Genomic DNA, 7,869 nt, shown 5'->3' with positions numbered 1-7,869 from the left:
TCCCAGACGTGAGTACACGCAAACTGCCACGTCGGAAAATTGGGCTCAATTGAAACCATTTCTGAAGGAGTAAAGGGTTCAATAGGTACCTTTCTTAATTTAGGTGCCTATACGGGAAAAGTGAAATATTTCAAGGCCTGTATATGTATTCCGTCTTTGAAATATAATAAACTATACGTGGTATGCCATTGTTGCTGCTACTATGAGAAAATGCAAATCATCTCTAAGATGATTCCATTTTTTGACTTTACTGCTATTGAGAAGATAACAGCTGATCCGGTTAGACGTAATTCGGGTCTATCATTGTGTTTATTTTTTGATAGGGCACACTTAGATAATCTTTTTTCCTGTGTCTTTGCCAGTTGTTTAGTGAGAGATTTGTCAGTAAAATCAATTATCTCAGTGGATATATTATTTTATCCTAACTGTTTAAGTAAAATTATCCTGCTTATGACATTTAGCCGTTGTATCTTTTGTTAATTAATATAAATGTTTTGCACAGTAAAATTGTGGTCTATCTAAAGCTGTGTTGTTGGTATAATAAATTTGTAGTTTAGTCACTAGAATGAATCTGGACAAATGAGTTTGTGAACTCCGAAGAGTTGTAGTTGGTGTCTGAGATTTAAGAGTTCTAGTTGATTGCTATTTTTGGCAGATTCAATGTTGTGGGACTTTGGGTCATGGTATGATTTCAAAGTCTTCTTTTGTATTTGTAGGTTCAGCGTTGTACGTCTGTGATATAATATGTTGATAAACTCTGAGGTAGATGAATTTGCAAATGTTTCTCCTAGACATTTTGAACTAGCAGGGGGTTTTGATTAGCCTTTGCCTCCAATCAACTTTAAAGCTCTTGGAAATTTAATAACAACATTCACACAAACAAATCTAGAAGTTGTACCCATGAAGAAAGATATATGCATTGGCGGCCCCCTCAACTTCAATTATATTAGCAGCAGCCTTTACATACAATATGTTTTTAGTGTGTAATGACAACTGCAGATTCTTTTGTACATGAGTTACACACGAGTCACAAAATTGCATTTGAAGTAGAAAGATTAATCCAAATAATAACACTTCAAAATACATTCTCCAAGGATTATAGACAATTTTTCCACAAAGACTGTTTAAGGGAAGACATGAAATTAGAGTTGCTTAAAAGAATTCTGTCCAAGGCAACTTATTTGTCCTCCTTCAAAAATTGTGCTTCTTTCACTCATATTTGGCTCTCTAATTTCAGAATTTATTTACAACACGTCCAGTGTCTCACATCTATAGTTATAGTTCTAATAATCTAGACTTTCTTATTCCTTCCTTGATTTTTTCTGCATAAGCTTTACACGTTGATTTGGACCCTATCATAGAATCAAGATTAGCAATATGCTCTTTTCACCTGGCAAGAAGCTCTGTTAAATATCTTGATGAGATCCTTCCCTTCGTTGGCTTCTTTATTTAAAGAGAATCAGTCCCAGAGTCATGTCTTCAAAGACTGAACATCCAAGCTCGTTATTCTATAAAAAAATTATTATGTTGATTATCCAAAAAGAGGAATATATATGTAGTATGAAAATTGTAAATGAGTATAACATATATGTTGGTCCAAATACAGTAAGAAAAGCTTTTAGATTTTTAATTGAATACATTAAAGAACTAAATGCTAGGACTGAATGCATGGATTTTGATGCCGCACCCGTATCGAATTCTTCAAAAATTATATTACTTTTGACGAATTCGACACACATTCATTGACATTTTTCAAGAATTCGAGCTACATAGACTAAATGAATATTAAATTATCTTCCTTGAATAAAACTTTGCAAGAATTCTAAATATTTCAATTCTTTAGCCAATCATTTTGAAATGGAGAAGAGAAGAATTTTTTTAAACTCTATCACCTTTTACCTCATACGATCATACTTATCTATTCATTTTTCATCCTTGGCATGAAATCAAAATATTCTTCAACAAATATGTCTAACTCATTAATGTGCAACTTGACATTTTAGAAGGGTTAAAACGCTTCTCTTTTCTAGAGAGTAAGTATGAAGAAGATCAAAGATCCAATTGTACTGCAGTCTTCATGCCCTTGGCATAATATGACAGTAATGTTTTACACGTCATTGAGGAAAAAAAAAAGTTGAGAACATTTTAACAGAGAACATAAGGAAATATACATTATATATTTTATTCACCATTATTTTCCCTCTTTCATATCTACTTTAATTTGTTATACTCGAGTCGAGGGTCTCCAAAACAGCCTCTCGTCCTCCATGAATTAATGATAAGGTCTACTTACACTCTACTCTCCCCAAACGCCACTAAATAGTATTTCAATAAGTATGTTGATGTTGTTATTATTGAGAAAATAAAGACAGGAGAAATATGACAATCTTGAGAGAACACATCATCTAGAATATATGGTGTGAGTGTCCTTTTCCAACATTATTTTCCATGTATTAAGACAGGCCACTGCAAACAGAGTAACTAAGGACTTCTGGATGATCAGATCCAGAATAAATTGGCTCTCAGGTGGGGATGCCAACACAAAATTCTTCCACACCTCCACCATGGTAAAAAGGAGGAAAAACAAAATCTCCTACCTTAAGGACAATGTAGGGAACCTCATCACTGATAGATGACATCATTGACCACATCTCTACCTTTTACCACCAACTCTACACTACTGACCACACTAGTAGTGCCATTATTGGGGCCCCTTATCAAGATGACACTAACACTTTCTCCCCCAGCCTGAGGTCCAACCTCAATAGCCCCCTAAGGGATACTGAGATCATCAAAGCTCTGAAAGGTTTCAAGCCCCTTAAATACCCTGGACCTGATGGTCTTCACCCTTCTTCTTTCAAAAATACTGGGACATTGTAGGAGATGCCACTAAGGCTGTCTGTTATAAGGTATTTGATGAAGCTAGGATCCCGGAAGAGGTCAATAAGACCCTCTTATGCCTCATCCCTAAATGTCCCAATGCCTTTTCTATCAAGAACTTTAGGCCCATTAACTTATGCAACACTTCTTATAAGCTCATCACCAAAATTATTGTTAACTAAATAAAACCCATGCTTGGCACTATTATAGCCCCTACTCAATCTAGCTTCCTAGATAATAAGAGAATCTCTGATAATGCTATCATATTCCAAGAATATGTCTCTCATTTCAAAAAAATATGGGTCATAAACCACCACGTCATGATCCTAAAGATTGACTTAGAGAAAGCCTTCGATAGAATGGAATAGTCTTTCATCCACAGCTCTCTCCAGTTCTTCAACTTCCCCACCAAGCTTATCAAGATAATTATGTCTTAAAAGTCTACTAGTTCTATCGGGGCAGCACCCCCTCTTTTAATCCTACCAGAGGTATCAGGCAGGGAAATCCTATATCACCCTACCTGTTCATCATTTACATGGAAAGACTGTTCAGAGACATTGACAATCAGGTGACCTACAAAAATTGGACTCCTATCTCTATTACAGCTAATGGCCCGAAAATCTCCAGACCTCACTCTGATTGCTAAAGCTAATAGGAACAACTGTAATGCAATCTTCTCTACTTTCTTCAATTCCAATAGAACCTCCGAACAGCAAATCAACAAAGCTAAGTCCAGAGTCTTGTTCTCACGCAATACCTCCAGCCAAAATACTTTTGAATGTTCCAATGCCCTAGGCATTGATAGGAGCATTGAGTTTGGAAAACACCTTGGCTTCCCCATCTTCCATAAAGCCTCTATGAATGTTGATTTCCAACTTATCACTGATAATATATCCAGAAGACTAGCTGGCTGAAAGTAAAAAATCCTCAACATGACTGGCAGATTTGTTCTTACCAAAGCTACTCTTAGCAGTATGCCCATCCATATTATGCAGTACATCAGGATCCCTAGCAAAGTCCTTTAAACTATTGAGAAAATTGGAAACCCCCGGATAAGGAAACCTTTATGCTGAATATAAATGGTGTTGTCCACTCTAACCCAGGCCGAGGGAGGGGAGATGGATTAGGGGGGTCATTAGGAACCACAAAGAAGACTGGGTTGCTGGGTTTAAGGATTGCACACCCCTAACCACCCTCCTCTATGCCGAGTTAAAAGCCATGTTGCAGGGACTGAGAGTAGCTAAGCCCCTCAACATTAAGCCCTTCCAATTGTGCTCTGAATCACTGGAACTTGTCCATGCAATGGAACGAGGACATGATCTATACACTAACATTATATGTAAGTGCAGGTACCTAATGCAGGAGCTTGGGGGCACCCGATACCAAACACATCTTCAAGGAGCAAAATAGAGTAGCGGGTGCCATGGTAAAGGAAGGCAGCAGCTGAATACAATTTGGAGTACCATGTGTTTTGTCATCTCCACCCTCAAATGTAGTAGCCCTAGTAGAAACAGAAAAAAGGGTGTTGTTTTTGCAAGAACAGTAAAACTTACTAATTTTGGCCTACAAGGCCGGGTTGTGGCCTCTTCTACTAACCCCACCCCTCATGTTTTGAATGGAGTTACAGCTTCAATAATTGCTACTTTGGTTTAAGTTGCTAATATAATCCATATTATAAAAAAAAAAAGAACCATTAAACATAAAAAAAAAATAATAATAATCTATGCTTCATAGGGGAAGAGTAGAAAAGTAGAAACTGGAACAAAAACAAAATAGACCAACTACTAGTATGTTCATTGAGAAAATCCGACTTGACATATCAAGAAGCTACGGAGAAGATGATGAATCGGAGCCAGAAAGCTATAATATGAATCTAACCTTCTACAATAATATCGTCATACGAGGGATGAAGATCTTAAATGATATCTCCCAAAAATCAAAGATATAATATTCCACTTAGAAAAATAGGTGCACCGTGTCGGCAATTTAGCATTGATATTTTGACATTGATAGAAAGTGTGTTTGGTATGAAGGAAAATATTTTTTGGAAAATGTTTTCCAATTTTCTCATGTGTGGTTGACTTACAAATTTTGAAAAATGTTTTCCAAATCAACTTATTTTCCTCAAATCTAAGGAAAATGACTTCCCTTAAAAAAGGAAGGAAAACATTTTTCAAAACTCTCTTTCAACCTCAATCTTAAGTTGAAATATTCATACAACTCTCAAAATCATCCACTCCTACTCCGACCCTCAATTCCCCACCCCACCCCACCCCCTACCACCCCCGTTTAAAAAAAATATTTCAATTTTTTTTTCTTACCTCATCTTCCTACCCAAAAACCAAACCCTTACCTACCCCCCACCCCCAAAAAGAATATTTAATTTTTTAAAAAAAAATTAAATTTTTTCTTACCTCCCCCCACACCACCCCCCCCCCACCAACCCCCCCCCCCCCCCCCACAAAAATAAATAAATAAATAAATAAATTTTTTAAATTTATTTTTTGAAAATTTATAATTTTTTTCTTATCCCACCCTCACTCCCCTACCCCGACCCCCACCCCCTACTACCCCCCCCCCCCCACCCCCTAAAAAGAATTTAAAAAAATTAAAATTATTTTCTTACCCTGCCTTTACTACCTATTTTGACAACCCCAACCCCCACCTACCAACCTCCTCTCCAAAAAAATTACCGTTTTTAATTTAAAAAGAAAAATCAAAACTGTTTTCTTATCCCACCCTTCTTCTCCTATTCATTCTCATTGTTTTTATTAAATATATATATAAATAGTTTTACAAAACATATGCTTACCCAATTTGCAGAACGAACACAAGAATCTAAGTAAGAAACAACTTATTTTTTTGAGAAAACATCTTTCATCCTTCATATAAATATTTTTCATCCTTCATATCGAATACATCCTTAAAAAAGTATTTTTCGGGATTAAAAATTATTTTTTTAAAATATATTTTTACACTCTAGCTAAACATTAAAATGTATATTTTGAAAAAAAAAAAATTCATTCACCAACCAAACGCTAGGAAATATTTTTCAAAAAATATTTTCCATCCATCAACCAAACATTAGAAAACATGTAAGAAATCAACTTGTTTTCCACAAAAACATTTTCTAGGAAAATATTTTCCATGGAAAATATTTTCGTTCATACCAAAACACACCAAGAAGGTTTGAAGCCATTGACGAGAAAAGGGAGAAGAAGAAAGAGGATAGAACCTAGATCCGTCAAAGATTAAGGAAAAAATATTTTTAAAAAAGAGACAAAAATTATTAGTTATTTAATGTGATAATACATGGTAGATTAAACCGGCACTACTAGTGTAATTTTAAGTATCCACTGTCAGTGATACTAGTTAATCTCTTTTACATAAAACTTTGAACTTATTTAAATAAAAATTATTTGATTTTTGAATTCTACGTTGACAAGAAAATTGTAAATAAATAAATTTTGTAAACAAATGACATCTTGACAATTGGACCCTTGACAATTATTCATAAAATTCTTCTAATGTTATTCATAAATATTTAGTGTTATCCATATAAAAAAAATAATGATGGGTATTTTTTTTAAAGGTGCAACATATAACTTGAGTTATTTAATTGTGAATATAAATAGTACATAATATTATATTAAATATATCAACTATCAAAAGAATTGATTTCAAATTCAAATAAAATTTCTTTATAAAATTGGATATATTAGGGGGGGAAATTAAGAAGAAGCTAAGGATTAGAACAAAATTTGTAAAAAGTCAGATTTTTAAAATAAAGTTTTTAGCTATGAAATGTTTGCAAATTATTGAATTCTCAATATGTATAAAAGGTAATTTAAAAGTGATTAAAATTTAAAACTGATTAATATCACTCCCACAATCACATTGTGCTACCTAATTCAAACTGAACAAATTCCAAATAATTTAAGACACAACTATTTTATCAAATGCCAGAAAAGAAATATATATTTTAAATTTAATTTTAACTTCTTTAATAGAAAATTAATTGTTATACGACTGATTGAATTACAACAGTTTGAATTAAAAAATGTCAAGAAGCACATATGTTGATACCACTTCTTGAACTCATGCTTTTATAACTGTAAAATTATATTGTACAGTATCATGGTGTATTTTTTTTAATAAAAATAATCTTTAAATAGATTGTATCATTTTTTTCATTATATGATCTCACACATTAATAATTTGAAGGATAAACGTACTAGAAAAGTAGGTTACAAGGTATGACTATATAAAACGGTAGGATAAAGAATAAAATACAATTATTAAATAGTAAGTAAAGGTAAAATGAGAAAAAGATATATAAGGTAGTGACGCGATCCCACCAATCGGTTGTTATATAAAAAGGACTTTTGATCGTTATCTAACAATGAAACTTAATGATACGATACAATAAAATTTAAGCAGCAATCAAAATAAATATGATACTTAGAGCTCGTTTGGGATTACTGTTACAAACTGTTTATTTAAGCACTTTTATAAAATAGTTTTTTCATAAAAGTACTTTTGAAAAAAATAATTTATGTTTGGTAAATTCATTTGAAAAGTACATATGAGTTTTGATAAACAGATTGTATTTGGATAATCTTTTTCAAAAAGTGTTTTTTCTGAGACAAATGACCAAAAAAAATATGTATCAATAGACTTTTACTACTAAAATCAATTTATAGAGAAAATTTATTTTAAATATCTATTATAATATTTCTAATTAAATTTTTATTTTTATTTAATTAAAAAGCATGTATTATAAAGTTTTTAATCAATATTTATATACATAACTACATTAAAAATATTAAATGATATATTATTTAAATAATTTAAATATCACTTTAAAATGTCAAACAAAAATAGTATAAAAATTATTTCATAAATTAAATCATTATTTATGAAAAAATTAACGACAAAAATAATTAATCCTTCATACATCACAAAATTCTCAATGATTTCATCCTTAAT

General features: G+C 32.5%; 1 long non-coding RNA gene across 1 annotated transcript; it reads right to left on the bottom strand.

Moving 5' to 3' along the window:
* Positions 1–1,068: 1,068 nt before the first annotated feature.
* Positions 1,069–4,932, bottom strand: LOC124889784. The gene is made up of 2 exons (XR_007048636.1): positions 4,759–4,932; positions 1,069–1,508 (listed from the first exon to the last, which is right to left on the bottom strand). It is a non-coding gene; the product is annotated as an uncharacterized LOC124889784 (long non-coding RNA).
* Between the last annotated feature and the right edge of the window lie 2,937 nt (positions 4,933–7,869).

The sequence above is a fragment of the Capsicum annuum genome, chromosome 12 (assembly GCF_002878395.1).
Source record: "Capsicum annuum cultivar UCD-10X-F1 chromosome 12, UCD10Xv1.1, whole genome shotgun sequence".
Classification (NCBI taxonomy): Eukaryota; Viridiplantae; Streptophyta; class Magnoliopsida; order Solanales; family Solanaceae; genus Capsicum; species Capsicum annuum.
Note: the sequence above shows the minus strand (reverse complement) of the source record. Positions and strands in the feature narration are given on the sequence as shown.